Here is a 16,466-nt window from a genome sequence, read left to right on the forward strand (position 1 = left end):
GCTTATTTCTGATGTCCTGGTGAGGCGCAGTTTTTACAAAGTGTGCAAAGTTTCAGGGCCAGTGACAGCTATTGAAAAGCTTTTTTTTTAAAGTGTTTGTCGTTGTTGTTATTTATAAGAAACATTAAACCCTCCAGCAGCATCTCAGGCTTCGTCGTTGGTTTTGTGTTTATTTTCTTACTGCTTAAGTTTGTTTTAGGTCTAAACGTTGCCGATTCCGTTTGAGATTAATATTATTTATTCATTTATTTTCGGAGGGATAATTTTCACACCAAACCAAATGAGCCTTATTATCATCAAGCTAAGCCCCAAACGCCAGATAATTTTGTTTCTTACCTCCGAAGAAGCAATGAGATTAATTTCGTTTTTTTTTTAACTTGAATTTCTGATATAATGAAGCTGTTCTGTGAAATGCTGACCAGAAAATAAAAGCTGAAGTCTGATCTTTCAGCTTGTGCAGCAGCCTGTGCTACAACCTGCCTTCAAATCCTGCACGATTCACTCATTTAGGCTCAGTCAAATGTTACTGGGAAGCTGCATTTCATTAAGAAATCTTTTGAGACGCCTGGATGAGAGTTTTAAACATTTAAAAAAATATTTATCATATTTATAATTATCCAATTAATTCATTTTGGTGAACAAAGGGAAAAAAAATAAAAAGTGAAAGAAAGAATAAAAGTTTGAAAAATAAAGAAGAATAAAGAAGAGTTTAGTATGAAAATTGAATAATTAATTTTTTATTTTTTTTTATTTAGCAGATACATTTTAGCATGCAGTAATCGTTAAACTCCTAAAATAAAAACTGCACTGATTTTATAGTTTAAAAAAAAAGAAATCAATTGCTGATTCGTAATTGGAATCTTTAGCTTATTTTCCATTCAAACTGCTGCATTTCAGTGCCGCAAAATGCAGTTACTCATGTGATGAATCAACACACACACAAAAGGGTTTCGATCTTTATGGGATGAATTTGAGAAACATGATTTAATCCGGGATCAGATCTCCTCCTCCTCCTCCTCCTCCTCCTCCTCTTCCTCCTCCTCCTCCTGCCAGGTGGCCTCTTTAACTGAGTTTTCTGCTGCGCTGCTGACGTGAGCGGACGCTTTGCTGCCCTTCATTTGGTTTGCTTAATGCAAAGCACCAGCCTCACTGCTGAGCCTCCGTCACAAAAATGAAAACCCAACTGGCTTCTTCCGTAAGTGTAAAATGTTTTTATTTAGATGTTTTATACTGTGCAACAGTAACAATACAATAACTTGTCTATACAATCGAGCGATACAAATACGGAAAACACGGGAGACATCAAAACATCTGTCATTGAGCATGAAATGGAGCTGAACAGGAGCCCAAGTCATTCCCTCAGAACAAAACGGGAATAAGAGAATAACATCATCGCTGATTAAATATGCATTTCGTCTCTATTTACACGTGGATCTTCTAAAACTGCTTATAACGTGTTAAAGACGTGGAGCATAAGCAATCTGATTCCACAGCTACAAGAAACTGTTTTTTTTCCAGTAAAAGGCAATTTAAAGTTGATTTTTCCCCCTCCAAAGGCAGTTTTTCCATGAAGCCAGCAGCGCTACACTTTCAACAAAAAAACCCGTCAAAATGAGACTCGTGGGGCAAAACACGCAGAATCCTCTTTCATAAAAAGAAAAAAAATAATAAGTGTCATCATGAGCATGCATGTTTAAACTGACGGCTTCAAAATATCCCAACACACATGAAACAATCATGATAAAACACGTTTCATTAAAAAGAAAATATAGAAGTCTATCTTCAGTCACTTCTGTAAAATAAAGATGCAGCTTTAAAAGGGGTAAATGCTTTTCCCTCTCCTTCCAAACTCTCTTTATTTTGTCAACATCACAACCTGCTTTCATTGTTTTAAAAAATTCCCACGCCACCCAACTTCCTCATACCTTTTATTTTGAAATGTCTCCGATTCCACTACGTTTAAACTTACATATGATGGCGTAATATTCAGAACAACAAATGGAGAGAGAAAGAGAGATAACATTGCCTACACAATGGAACTACGTTGGCATGAAAACAGTATCAGCTGAGCGGGTGTCTGGCGTTGGCTGGTCCGGTTCGGTCCGGAGCCCCGCGTCATCCGGAGGAGGTCGACGAGCCGTTCAGAGAAACCTTCCGGGGCTTGCTGCTGCCGCCGCTGCCGAACTGAGTGAAGGAGGACCGACTGGGGGTCGGAGGGGCGGCGGCCGGGGTCCCGTTGACGTTGTTGGGGCCGTTGGGGGGCTGCGGGTGCGGGGACTGCGCAGGCGTGCCGGGGCTCGGCAGCGACGAGGACGTGGACGGAGCCCCGGCGGGACTCCCGGCTTTGTCGCTGGCAGAGTCGCTCTCAGGACCGGATCTGCTCGCGCTGTTTTGGCCTTCCTGCTGCGCGTGGCTCACCTTCATCTTCTTACAGTTGGGTCGGACTCGGTACTTGAGCGGCAACGGTCCGTTCTGTGGAGGAGGGTCGAGTACAGAGACGATTAATTACCAGAAAAGGAAATGTGCAGACCTGAAAGCAACGACTTCAGAATAAAAGCATCTTTAAGGCGGGCTGCACGTTCTTCGAGCAGCCTAAACACAGCGCGGTTAATTCCAAAACGCATTTGATGATTTCCACCAACTACAACTGCAGCCAGGACCAAATTAAAATGCGGTCATCATCTAAAATTAAAATGGAGTGTAAGCAAACACTTTTAAACGTCCAAAAAATACTGTGAAGGACAGAATCTCCTCGTTTTCTTTCAGAACAACAGATCACGTCTCCTCTTAATTTTAGGAATATATTATAAATAGAAATCGTCTGAGCTAGACTCCCTACCTTCCAACAGCCCATCCCATCAGTCTGCTTTAGGTTTTTAAAAATAAATTTGAAAAAAAAAAAATGACCACATTGGTGTCTGCACCATATTTAACAAGATGATTTTTTTTTTTCTTCATAGTCTTTTTTAGATTTCCTACAAGTGTGATCTTCAATTTATTAATAAACATTAATTTAAAAAAAATAATACACTCATTTCAAGAACAAAATTAGTTCTCTTAACCATTACTTTGCAGTAAAAACTGTTTTTTAAAAAATATATATGTAAATATAAATCAGGTGTTTAAAATGTACGCTGGTGAGAAAATTTAGCTGACAATTAATACTTTCAAATGTTCCACATCTTAACAGCAAAATAAAAACATTCATTATTTACAACTCTCCATTACACAACAATAATGAGGATTTTATCCAGAAAGATCTCTTACTCTTCTCCAAGTGTAGATATAAGCTATGTCCATTAACGTGTAGTAATCTTTCAGGGGCTCGTCTTCATACATGACTTCAACCTAGAGGGAAAACGAGTTTTTATTTCAGTGCCATAAAATAGAAAACACACTCGCCTTCACGTGCCTTTGAGGCAGTGAAATAAGATCACGAGACCACAGTTCCTTTGGAGCGACAGAATTACATAAGAGCACTTTGAATGCATTTCTATTAGTCCACAATGAAATGAATAATGAGTGAGGGCATGCAGACCTGGTAGCTGCTGGGGATGTCCATTTTGCTGCGCAGAAACTTCCTCAGGTGCATGACTGTCATGGCTGCAGGACACTGCAGGTACCTCTTGTTGGCCACCTGTAAAAATATGCGGTATATAATAATTGTTAAAATTAAGTACAATATATTTGTATAAAAGTACATGTAAATGTTTACAGTCAGGTCCACCTTAACAAAAACAACAACAACAACTGGTTCAACATCAGCCTTCATTCCTCATTTGAAAGGGAGTCTGCAGTGTGTGTGTGTGTGTGTGTGTGTGTGTGTGTGTGTGTGTGAGAGAGAGAGAGAGAGAGAGAGAGAGAGAGAGAGAGAGAAACCTGCTTCAAAATGACATTAACAAGGAAACAATAAAACGCTGTGGCCAAAGTCAGCCTGCCTTACCTGATCTTTAGACTGCTTGTCATCCAGTCTGCCTCCCAGTCTGCACAGTCACACGAGAGTAAATATTAACAACTTAAACTCCACACACACATGCAATAACCAAATCTGATTAGAATCAATGGAAAACATGATATTTTAAAATAAACAAAAACAAACAAACAAAAAAAAATCAGTCACATGAATGAAAAACACACCTTATTGTTGTCCTATTTTTTTCCAAGTACAAATATTAAAGTTGTTGATTTTTTATTTTTTCAAAACTTTATGTAACACATACAGAAATGTTAATTGGTATTGCAAGGAAGAAAAAAAAACAAACAAACAAACAAATGAAATAAAATGTATAAAATCTCTTGAAACGATGGGAGGCAATACAAGAAACATTTATCAGTCACTTCCTTAAAAAAATGGTATCAGAATAACAATTATTGGAGAAAAGCCAATTTCTAAACTTGAAGAGGTGGTTTATCCTACAAACTAAACAGGACAGCAGAGTTATCGACAGGTCCAGGTGCACTTTAACACTGTGGACCTGATCCACTATGATACTGGGTCTTAACCGAGACAGAAAGTCCTTCATAATCCGATGGAACTCATCGATAATAACGCTCTGACAACATTATAAGAACGCATCCAAACAAAGCCTACCTGCTCTGATCAAAGAACTCGATAGAGAGGCTGATGATCTCGTCATCTGTGATAATTCTCTTGTCCTCATCTGCCACCTCTCCGCGGTCCTCATTTGATCCGTTAGAGGCTGTAGAAACACACACACACACACACACACACGCAGATGAGATTCAGGAAACGGTGGGGAGATGAATCAAAGACATCACCAGGAACGAGTGTGTCGTACAGGAGATGTGGTTTGTGACTCACCGTCGACCGGGTGCTCAGCGTAGAAGTCTCTTCTCCTCTTCATTTCATCTGAGGACATCCATAAAGATGAGCAATTACTTACTGTTAAGTTTGTCACAGATTAAACATCCAGTTCATAAGATAACAATCTGCTGCTCTGCTTTCCGGCAGGGATTAACAATTGGCAAAAGGAGCGATTTAAGTCGATAAAATGACATTATGGATTATGGCAGCACCGGCCCATTCATTTCTCTTCATTTTTTTTACACACCTCACAGGAGTTTGTAATATATGAAACTTGCCAAAAAGCACATTAAGAGGTTTGCTCAGCAGGACGTACAGATGAACAAAAGACAAAAGCAGCACTTTACAAAACGGCAAAAACGACCACTGATGACAATAACAGCAGATATGATCTGCACTTAGTTACCACAGCAGTACAACTGTAACATAACTGAAAACAAATCTCTTTATAGGAACCTTTATTACTTTTTGAGTGGTGTTGAACTGAATTGAATAAATTCTTTTTATTTACAGAAGTGCTAATACTGTCGTTGTGCTCACACTGCCAGCTGATTCTGGATTATAAAGTATGTGAAGGCAGAGTCATGCTGGATTAAGAGATGCTTCGTGCTCTTACTTTTGAAGAGGCCGGGGACCAGTTTGTACACAATGTCCTGTAGAGTTTTGTCAGACCTTGAGAGAGGGAGACAAACTTCAGTCAGGTCACAGAGAGACTGGACTTCTCGACGACTGCAGTTAAACGTGAAACAACTGATGCAGATGCTCAAATCCTCCCTCCTCTTTCAAGCTTAAGGTGAAGAACCAGATGAAGTTTTCCCACACGTTAACATGCATTAATTCCATCAGTGCACACGGACAGCCGCTATGCAGCACGTGGACATTCAGGGTTTGTATTCAAGACTGTGGAAAATCTCACAAAATATTCAAGTCTGAATATTTGAAACCAATCACTTTGCTGATCACAAACAGCGAGAAACATGAAAAAAATCATGTTGAAACAAATGCTGACACCTAACAATAAAATCTTTACAGCTCAGAATATAATAAAGTGCATTCATTCAGTCAGGACGCATGGAAAACACTTTGTTTACGCCGCCAAACTTAAGGATTCCTTTGCCTGAAAAGTAAATTCAGTTTATTTTTAAAAACAATAAATTCAGTAATGACAATCCTCACCTAATGTTGAGCAGGGGCTTGGTTTTATGCACTTGTACATCACAGATGGGACAGTATTTGCTGGTTTCCAGGTAGCGCACAATGCACATCTTGCAAACTGCAAACCGTAGAAAAAGAAGACAAAAAAAAAAATCAACAACAGTCTGTCATCTGAAAGGATATCCTGAATCTGCCCTGGTGGAGAGAAATCCCCTGTGCAGCATCAGACCTGCAGCAGGGCCCAGCAGAGATCCTAATGTCTGTGCATGCAGGACATGAGCTGCTGCAGCATAGTCCCTTCAGCGTGCACAAGTCCACGCTGGCTCTTCCCCCCTGCTGCAAGCCCCCCTCACTTTACTCACATGAGTGAAGACATTCGATGATGGTCGTGGCATCTATGAAATATCCTCCGCACAGGACGCACATGAGGTGAGGGTTGAGCTCAGTGATCTTTATCCTGGTCGTCCGATGCATGATGGGAAAAAGGAACAACAATCCTGCGTGGAAAACAAGAAGAAAAAAAAACACACAGAACAAGTGAAAACTCTGCAGGTTTCATTTACAACGCGAGGCAGACCATTTGGAAAAGTTGCTGCTGTTTGTTTGACTGTGTTAAAGCAACATCATCTCTTATGCTAATCCCATAATAACCAAAGGGGAAGGCGCTCCAGCCGCGGCGCCGCAGAGTCACCTGACCGATCCGCTGTGAATAATCATAAATCCATCACCTCCACCGGGTGGAGGGGTGGGGGGACTGACGGAGCTCAGCTTCACCTTAAATCAGCACCCGCGGAGGTCCACACACAAACGAAATGTTTTCGCCAAAAAAAGGGAAACATTTCTGGGTTTCTTAAATCCTGATTGGTAGATCATCTGCTAAACTTAAATTGTTAAATTCGGTGCTTAAACTTTGATTAAACAGACTGGAATTGCAGTTTTAAATTAGAGAGAAAATGTCGAGGCAAGAAGTCAGAGATATCAGCCTTTAAAACAGGTCAGACAAGCGAAACCTCCCAGCTACCCTTCAACATAAATCTGTCACCTGCGTCTCGTCATGCTGGTTGTCTTTCCAAATTAAAAGGACGCAGATTTAGTTTGTGGCCGCTGAAAGCACACGTTTCCATGCAGAAATCAGGAGGTTTTGGTGGATAATAAAACCAGATTCGGGGTCTGTGGCGCCCCGGGGTGAGTGTGGGTGAGAGGGGGGCGATAGGAGACACCCATTCGCTGCGTCAGGTGTGCCACACAGGCTATGGGGGAAACCTGAGCGTTTCTATGGCAACTCCTTCAGCTTTTCAGCGCACATGGCTGGTCGCCAGTCGCCAGAACAAGGCAGGATCTCTCACCAAAACAACAGCACGGCGAGCTCGCCGGGGTGCAGAGCGGGAACGAGGACGGACCGGAGGTTCCCCGTCCCTCCGCGCTCACAGGCAGCCGCTGGACTGCCAGGCTGCCGACAGCACGGCTGCCATTTTGTGGAGGAAAAAAAAGAAGCCCGTATCGTTTCAACGGACTGCTGGGCTCCTTCGAAAAGGGGGCGAATAAAATCCAGCATCTGGTGTGTTTACACGGGCTTCCCGTGCCACAGTGCGTGGGGGTGTACATGTCCAACTCGGAGAATAATCTCGGCTTTATTCCGCTTCGCTTTGCGCCGTGTTTTTCATGGCGACTGCGCGATAATCAGCACCGTGCAGCACCAACATGGCCAGACAGCAGCGACTGCGCTCAAGTTGAAGCGCACACTGGTTCACACTTATTTATTGAGCGCCAGTATCAAAGGAACACACGGCCACTTTGGTAAACAGTGGGCACTTAACTTTACTAACCCGCTTCTGACGAACGACCAAAGCTCAAACTGCCAAATTAGCATCGGTTTTCCCCTGTTTTATCCAATATTTACGAGCCATGTGAGGCAGATGTAAAATATAAGCTAATTCGGGACGTTGGAAAACATTATTCTGAGTTGAGGCAGATTATGAAAAACTGGACTGTGGTGACTATAAGGGCACCATTTGCTGTCACTTTAAGAAATAAAAACACCATCACTGAAAGGCTAAACGCCGCCTATGAAGTGGACATAAGGAGGTGACCCTCTCTTTAAATACTGGATGACAGCCAGCCCGTCCAGCTCTGAACCCCCAGCCGGCGCCATGCCCGAGTCCCGGTCGGTTTCAGAGCTCTTAACGGAGCTCTCCTGACTGTCCCCGAACACACCACCGCCGACAGGCAGGGATGCCCCGCACATGGATGATGATGGATAACGTCTATGAGCAGGAGAGCCTGTTGCGCCACTAATCGATTGGCTGGTGTTTGGACAACTGCTCTCCCTCCGTCCTGTGGGAGCTCACTTTGTAAGACTCCAAGCGTACAGAAGTTCATTCAGACTCGGAACGAAAGCTGCAAACAAGCGCTGGACTAAATCAAGACTGTTCAAGACTAACACAGAGGATGGAGCAGCATGCATCAGATCTATTCTTTTTGACACGGACAGCTGGGAAATTATGGAGTCGGCGTTGATAACACATCTTCACTTAATTCAGGACAGCTACTGGATCTTTACTCATCCCAAAAAGCATCAACGAATGGGGAGATTTTCTCTCGGTTCTTGCAGTGACCCAAAGTCCTGCCAACTTCATTTATTCCCAAACTAAACCAGCTCTTCTTGTTAAGGTTCCCCCTTGTACGTAAATCAGCAGCAGCTGGGAATAACCCAATTAAAACCGGCAATGGGAAAAACCAAGACCTCGTATTAGCCGCCGTCAGTCAATTTAGAAAATCCTGAAATGAACAGCTGGAGATTTCCTGGCTGGCCGTGCGAGTTGGGCGTATTAACCAACAAAAATAACTTTCATTTCGTGCGTTACACTGAGCTCATCGCTGCCCTGCAAAGCGTCTGGTCTGTCATGGCTTCCACACACAGACCTGAGAGGCTGTCAACCTGCACACCCAGACGGGACAAAATACACTCACTTTAAGCCATTAAGCACAAACAGGCTCCCCAACAGCATTCATGGGGAAAATGATAATTTTTTTTATCCCCCCATGAGGCAGAAGCCCGCTTGGTCTGCACATTCAGAGCCACACAGAGCGCCAGCATTTAGCCGTATGAAGGTGAAAATATGGAAATCCATAATGAGCTGAAATGTCAACAAACAAACAGTTTCGTGCTGGCCACAGCTCAAGTGAAATAAAGTGAATTTACAAATTGCTTGGGAGACACAACCAGCCTTTTGTATACTGGCCGACGTGTCGCCTACATTTTTTTATTTAAATTTTCTCGAAAACCCAACCACCCTTCTTAATTAAGATAATCACACAGCGAAAGATAAACAGCCACAGCGCGTCGTAAACGATGGTCCCAGTGTTTACCAAGCAGCCGTCATGAAACATTTATGCACAACTCAAATGGTTCGCCTCCTTGTCACGTTTATGGGAGCAATCCAAGTTAAGTTAATAAATCCAACATTTGGTCATCTACACCCAAAAGCAACACATCACCCGCTTCACAACACCCCAAACATCCCAACTCTATAAAATAAAGACGCTGTATGGAAATATGGGCACAGAGGGACCGTTTGGAGCACTTGCTGCTGTTAACATCTCAGCCAACGCAGCCTGGTTCGCCTGAGATCTCCCACTTTACATAAATCCACACGACTCAAGGCAAAGCCCAGCCGTGTTCAACCTTTACAGACACGTTGCTGAATAGCAGACCATGCAACATCGGGTGTGTGTGAATCTTAATTCGCCTTTGTGCCCGAGCGGGGAACATCTTTTACAAAAATGTGGTGCGCAGACACACACGGAGCTCCACGTCGGTGATCGCTGCAGCCACCGTTGAAAGCTCCACATCCACCGCTGGATCGGTACGTAGAAAAACACAAAATCACCGAGTCCAAAGCTCGCCTTCTGCCCCCGTTAGTTAGAGACGATATCGAATAAGACGTACCTGGAGGCTGTGCTGGGAATCGGAGGGTCTTGAGGCGAACAGACAATGAAAGTTGGGAGGCGATCAGCAGAAAATGAATAGGAGCCGAGCCGCCATCTTGAAGCAGGCTGCAGACGCTGTCAGTGGCTGAGAGCGCACGGCGGACCGGAGCGCATTTCAGATGTGCGAATAAAAACTCCTCTTTTCCTCGCCGCCTGAGCGCCGTGTGCGTATCCGATCCGCGGCGTCCACAGATCCCAGTCCTCCGGCTTCGGCTCGGGAAGGCTCCCACTTCGGCACCGATAACTTTGCCTCCAAAATATCCGCTTCACCCCCCAGTAAAATGCAGCAGTGTGTGTGTGCTCCGTGGAAACTGACACCGTCCCCAAAATGGCTTGTAGTTCGACCGCCCCGCTTTGGTCACGTGGTCTCTTGCTTAAGGGTGCCTAGGAATTACTGTCGGTGTACGATGTTTCTCCTGATCTACTACGCATGATATAAAATAACACAAAACACACACACATGTGCATCCGAATGGCGTTTCAAACACCAAATCTCACAAAGAACTGAGCAGTTTGAGCTTTAGTCTGAGCTGAAACGACACCAGGCAGCCGCTTAAGGGCGCACAAAAATTCACTGTCGGTGTATTCTGGTGTTCTAATGTCTGACGCATGATTTAAAATAACCCAGGGTACACATTCATACGGTTTGGTGCACTTTTCCACGCGGAAAGGCACAGTCCACGCATTAGTAGTATCCGACTCTCGCTCAGATGACACTGTGATCACGGGCGTCTAGAAAGTAGGGTACTGATGGTGTTCCCTCGTCTCTCTCTGATGTTAAAAATAACTGCAGTACAAGCACACACGTTCACGTCGTTCTGACCGTCAAAATGCCCCAATCCACTCAGTGTCGGTGTACCGGAGCACCAGGCGGCTAAAGCCTACCGTATTCAGCGCCCGTTTTTTTCTAGAAGACCCCCGCACTTGGTTAAAATCCGTCCATGTGACAAATGGCTGTGGTGTCAAACCTTTGTCACAGGCTGTCCTGACATCTGAAGAAAATAAAATGCGTCGCAACTTCCACTTGATGAATTGGAGCCTTTATCCCTCAGCCAGCGCTGCAGAAAATGAAGGCATCTCGGATGTTTATGGAATCTGAGCCGCTGTGGTGCTCCAGCTGGAGGAGCTTTGAACTTTCTGCTGAGGTGGATGCCGAAAGCACAACAAAATCTACAAGGGGAACCAAAAAATTCTCAGAGCAATTTAGCCTTAAAAAAAGCCACAGATCTGTGTTAGCAGACTTCTGTAGAGAGGCTCCCAACAGCCAGAGTCCCTTCAGAAGACGCTGAGACATCTTGTTACATCACATGCTGCAGGAAAGAAAATACTCTGCTGTCATTCAGCCACGGCAAAAAATCCCACTCAGGCTGCTGAGTGTTGACGTGCCCGCCAGTCTCCTCACTGCAGGCTTCGCATTCAAACTAAATGTGTCCCATCTCTCACACAAGCTCTACGACACAACAGTCTCATCTTTATTCACAATGTTTCCAGCCATGCAGGAATTTCTTTACAAAGACAAACAAAGTATCTGCATCAGTGTACAGCGCAATTATTCAAAGCACAGGGTGGATTTTTCCTCTCTTGTTTTATTGAAACACAGCTGTGTGGTTAGCGTCATGTAGAAAAGGCGTGGAGGTGCAGAAAAGCGCACCAGCACGGCATCACATCTGACTGGCTTTCTCCACACTCTTGGCCGCGTCTTTCAGCTTCCCCACCAAATCCTGAAAAGCAAAAGGAGCGAGCAATCATCATTTTCTGCAGGAATAAAGTCGACAAGGATGACCTAAAATCACATTTACACTGTGAATTAAACTCACTGTAAATAAGAATTAATGAAGCAGGGTTAGTCGGGTATACTTTGTAATTTTTTATTTAAATTCAGTCTGACTTGAGGCTGAACTGAATTTCTCCAAGCCACGTTATTTAAATAAATCTCATAAAGCATCAAAGGTCACACTGGAACTTTGCTGCCTAACAAAGGCTTCAGTGATGATACATAACGTCCATGTAACAACATTTCTTTTTGTAAGCTGCCAACAAAGCACCATCCTCACTACCATCTCCCTCTGTGCTTCCGTTTATTTTATTTTAAAAGGTTTGGCTGCAGCGATGAAAATGCACCAAAGCCTTTTAATTCATCACGTCAGACACCAAGACCGTGTGACAGTTTAACCCGCGGAGTCAACTCACTGAATCGACTCCTTTGATTTTTGTTTCATTCCTGACAGGGAGGCTGGATGTAAAATGCTCTGAGTGTGGAATTTAAAAAAATAAATACGTTAAAAACTGACGCCACTGAGGCAGGTTGACGTTTAAAAAGCAGCAGAGAGACAAGAGACCAAATCCGTCCTCCTACCTGCAGCTGCTCCACCGTGCAGGTGAAGTTGATGTCTTCCGACGAGCCTTCTTTCTAACAAAAGGAATAAAAAAGGAGAACATGAACGCGATGGTTGTTTTGTGTACAGAAACGCGGCGGAAACACGCAGGAAAACACACGGAAAGCTGCGAGTCTCACCTCTGTGTTCAGCGTGAGCACGTAGAAAGGCTCGTTCACCTTGTCCACGTGTCCGTTCTGTCGTGAGGGGGAAGACAACATTTTAGCTTGACAAAAAGAATTTGCTGAAGAAAAAAAATGTCCTCCAAAACTTGTCTCACGTACCTTCGTGTGATATTGCAGACGCCAGGACACGTCGTTAACCCGAGGTGGACACTTTCCTATGCTAGAAGAGGACGGAAGTTAGAGCACATGGTGCAATCTGCAATCTCAAGTAAAAGGAAATATTAGCATTGCAATTTCCTGATTTAAAATATGCCATTGCTGCTTATCAGGTGAGCATTTTTAAGCCTTCCAGTCGTCAGTAAATGACCCTTTGACGTCCCGGAGTTTTGTCTATCAGAATTTTCTGTGCGCGATTAAAAGCCTCTCCATGTTTTACATGAAATGACGGGTTGCTTGCAGCTCGCCGTGGCTCTTCAACAAAGGAGCGTTTGTTTGTGGCGCGCCATAAAGCAGCATTTACACTGCAATTAATCAAACTCGTTGACCTTTCAGTCCTGACACGGAAAATAACTTCTGTGGGCTGCAGCAACAACTGGCTTCCCCTTGAACGCAAACCAAAACTCTGCACTGTCACTTTGTGTTGATCCGTGCATTTCTTTTTATTTGACTTCCCTCCTCCTCATTAACAGTGAGGCAGAGTGGAATAAAAACTGACTCCAAACTCATCAATAATCAGTGAGCCAAATGTTAACTTGCATCTTAATAATAATAATAAAAAAAATCTAAGTTTCATCTTGGAGACACGATCAGAGAAACTTTTCATCTGCTCACAGCTCTGACTTACCTCCCCAGCAGACGCTCCAGTTCTGTTTTATGTTTCTGGAAAACAAAATGCAGCCACAGTTACAAGACTGCGTGGAGAACAAAACAAAAAAACCAAAAACGAGAGATTTAACAAGTGAAAACATCTGAACTCCAACCTGAAATGTGCTGTAGAAAATCTCTATTCTCTCTGCACTGAATGTGAGCTCTTCCAGGCAGGAGCTGCAGGAACAAAACAACACTTTAACAAGCAATTGATTTCACCAAAGTGCTTTGAGTTTTTGCTGTCTTTTCCAAATTGTTTGAAAAATGCTTGACCAAAGAAAAACTTTTCTCTTTTTTTTTCTTTTTTTTTTTTGGAGTCAGTATTTTAGCCCCATGAAGGGAAAATGCAGTGAACAAAAGGTTTGTAATCACATTTCAAATTTTAACAACGTGGAGAAATTCAGCACAACCTAAAATCAATTTTCCCTTCTTTAAGGAAGTCAAGACAGAAAAGCCAGAGAAAAAGGGAAAACATGTCTGGAAGTCTGGTTGATACCTCAGCTGTATGTTGGTGCTTGACTGTTGGATGGTCACAAACACACACACACACACACACACACACACATGCACATGCACACCAGGCTCTGATAATGAGGGGAAGAACACTTTCCCTCCTCTAAAACCCCGCCAAAAAAAATCAAAACGTTCAGGCCAACAGTAAGAGACTGGATTTTAATGACAACCTCTGGATTTGCAGCTCCATAAAAGCCCACACTGCAGTCCTGCCTGACTGTGAATTTTAAAATGTTAATTCTCGGTTCATCAGTGGGAACATCACCGCTGCTACACAAGCAGGACAGCGCAGTCAAACATCTGGAACACAACATCTGCATGGCCACTTAAAGTTCAGTAACAGCTCTGTGATCTGTGAATCATTTGAAATGCAGGATGTAAAGTTTTACTGTTACTTAGTCTCTTCTAACTTCACAGGAAACAAGACAATATTTCACATTTTATTTATCCAATTTATTTCTGCACTCTCGGATAGCTTCACGGTCTCCTGGGAGATGCGATCAGCAGGTCACCTCACACTGTGATGTCGTGCAACAGATTTCCTGTCACACTGCGTGATACAGAAATGTTCACAGCCACAAACAGACCAAGTGACGAGCCCGTTTTCGAGAAGTTCACCACCAGCGTGAGCGTGTCACAGGAAGCCCACTGATGTCGCCTACCTGATCGTCGACTTGTCTGCGCTTTGTTTGACCGCCTCAAGAATGAAGGTGGCCGCTGCAGTGTGACTCTGTTTGACCAAGATCTGGTCGACCTGCTTCAGCTCGGGCTGATCTGGAACCACACACACATAAACAAAACAAAACACGGCGTGACGATGCCAGTCAGATTAAACACGCAGCTTTTATTCTCCACGGACGAAACAGACGCGACTGATAGGCTGGATGATGGAGATGCGCGATCGCCCGGCTACTCCTACTCTCCAGATTGACGTGTAGAATGGAAATCAATGATGATTTGCATGTGAATGGACCCCTCAGCTGCATCAGCAAGGGGGTCCTTTGTTTGTCTGTATACTGAACATTTCACTTTCTAAATAATTCTAGAGGTGGACCGCTGCAGAGGTTGGACAGCACATGGTCTGTGAACACCAGCGAAGCAGCCAGGACAGAGTGGGGGCTCGAACTTCTGTGAGGAAGTCAAGTCTGCTGCCACTTCGCATAATTTGTATTTAGTTTAAATCCAAAATTCATCAGAACTGGCGAAATGAGAACTGCTGCGTTCAAAGACCCGCTGAGAAACGGACAAAAGCGAACAGCCGCATGCGCGTCCACTATCGGTTTTGACTAATGGTGATCGAAAGAGCCTAATATTGTACTTTTAATGTGCTGAGTAGAGTTGGTGCCAATTTAAATGACAAAAGGCATCCCGAGTGGCCGTGTGATTGCGTGGTTGCTGCTGAATTTAAAGCAGGCAGCAGAAAAGGCTAACATCGCTTTAGCTCAGCTGATGAGCAGCTTGACTGCCGATGCTCGTCTCATGGAAGATCTTAACATAAACACGGGGAAACCGGTTCAGAGCAACTCTCGGTACGCAGTAACGCCGTGGGAGAAAAACCCCGCAAACATCGAGGTAGCTCGGCTACGCATCCACACGGAGAGAAACCGGAAGCGGCGGCGCAGACAAAGCGGCGGCGGCGGCAGCGGGGGAAGAGGCAGCGGCTCACCGAGGACTCCGGGGTCCCCCTGAGAGGAGAGCAGGCTCCGGAAAGACACGTCCACCAGCACCTGGAAGCTGGTCCTGTCGAAGGCGGACGGGTCGGCTAAGGATTGTAGCCCCCTCTGCACGGACTCAGACAACTCCATTTTGTAAAGGGGCAACCCACGACAGCAGGCCACGTGACGGATCAGCTGATGTAGCGTGTGGAGAAGCAGAGGGCTGAGCCCGAGGACCCGAGGCGACTGCACCCAGACCTGAGGCTGACAAACGCCGACAAAGCACCGGAGGGTCGTCACGTAGCTGTTTGGGGGGACCCGCTCTCGTGTGATGGTTGTTCCCGCTGCCCCCTCGTTGTTCTGCCCTGTGAGTGCACTCACCTCCTGCTACCACAGGCGACAGGGGCAAACGTGGATTTTGAATTTTACAAGAACAAACAAATAAGCAAATAAAACAGAAAGTGCATGTTTAGGAGCACATGGCGTGTGTGTGTTCATTTCCTGCATTCCTGGTGATCTTTTATGCACCACTTCTTTGCGACTTTTGTGCATCAGTTTAGCGTGGAAATGTCACCGGGTGATAATTCAAAATATAGTGGACATAAGTGGTCCTGTCATCTCCACCCCCCTCCCTTACACTATGACCGTGTTGGGAACAGTCACACATAAATGAGAGTGCCGTGGGAATATTCTTAGTCCCACTCTGGAGCTGTAGGCCAGTAAGCTGAAACAAAACGATTCCTCCCAGTCTGATGGCTTTGATCCACTCAGGTGTCCACACACTCTGACTCCGTGGTGCACTTTGGTTTGTAGGTTGGTATGACTTATCGGTGTCTGGATACGCCGGATGTAAACAATGAAGAGCATTTTAAAAATAAAAAGTCCAAATCACACAGGAGACTTAAACCCTGTGTAAACAGCTTTGTCATAGCGCCTACTGAAACCTGTCACACTTTACCCC

The 16,466-nt window shown here is 44.4% G+C and overlaps 1 pseudogene; it reads right to left on the reverse strand.

Annotated features, from left to right (window-relative positions):
• Positions 1 to 1,196: 1,196 nt before the first annotated feature.
• Positions 1,197 to 16,004, reverse strand: LOC124049977 (annotated as a pseudogene).
• Between the last annotated feature and the right edge of the window lie 462 nt (positions 16,005 to 16,466).

Source organism: Scatophagus argus, chromosome 18, assembly GCF_020382885.2.
Source record: "Scatophagus argus isolate fScaArg1 chromosome 18, fScaArg1.pri, whole genome shotgun sequence".
NCBI classification, from domain to species: Eukaryota; Metazoa; Chordata; class Actinopteri; family Scatophagidae; genus Scatophagus; species Scatophagus argus.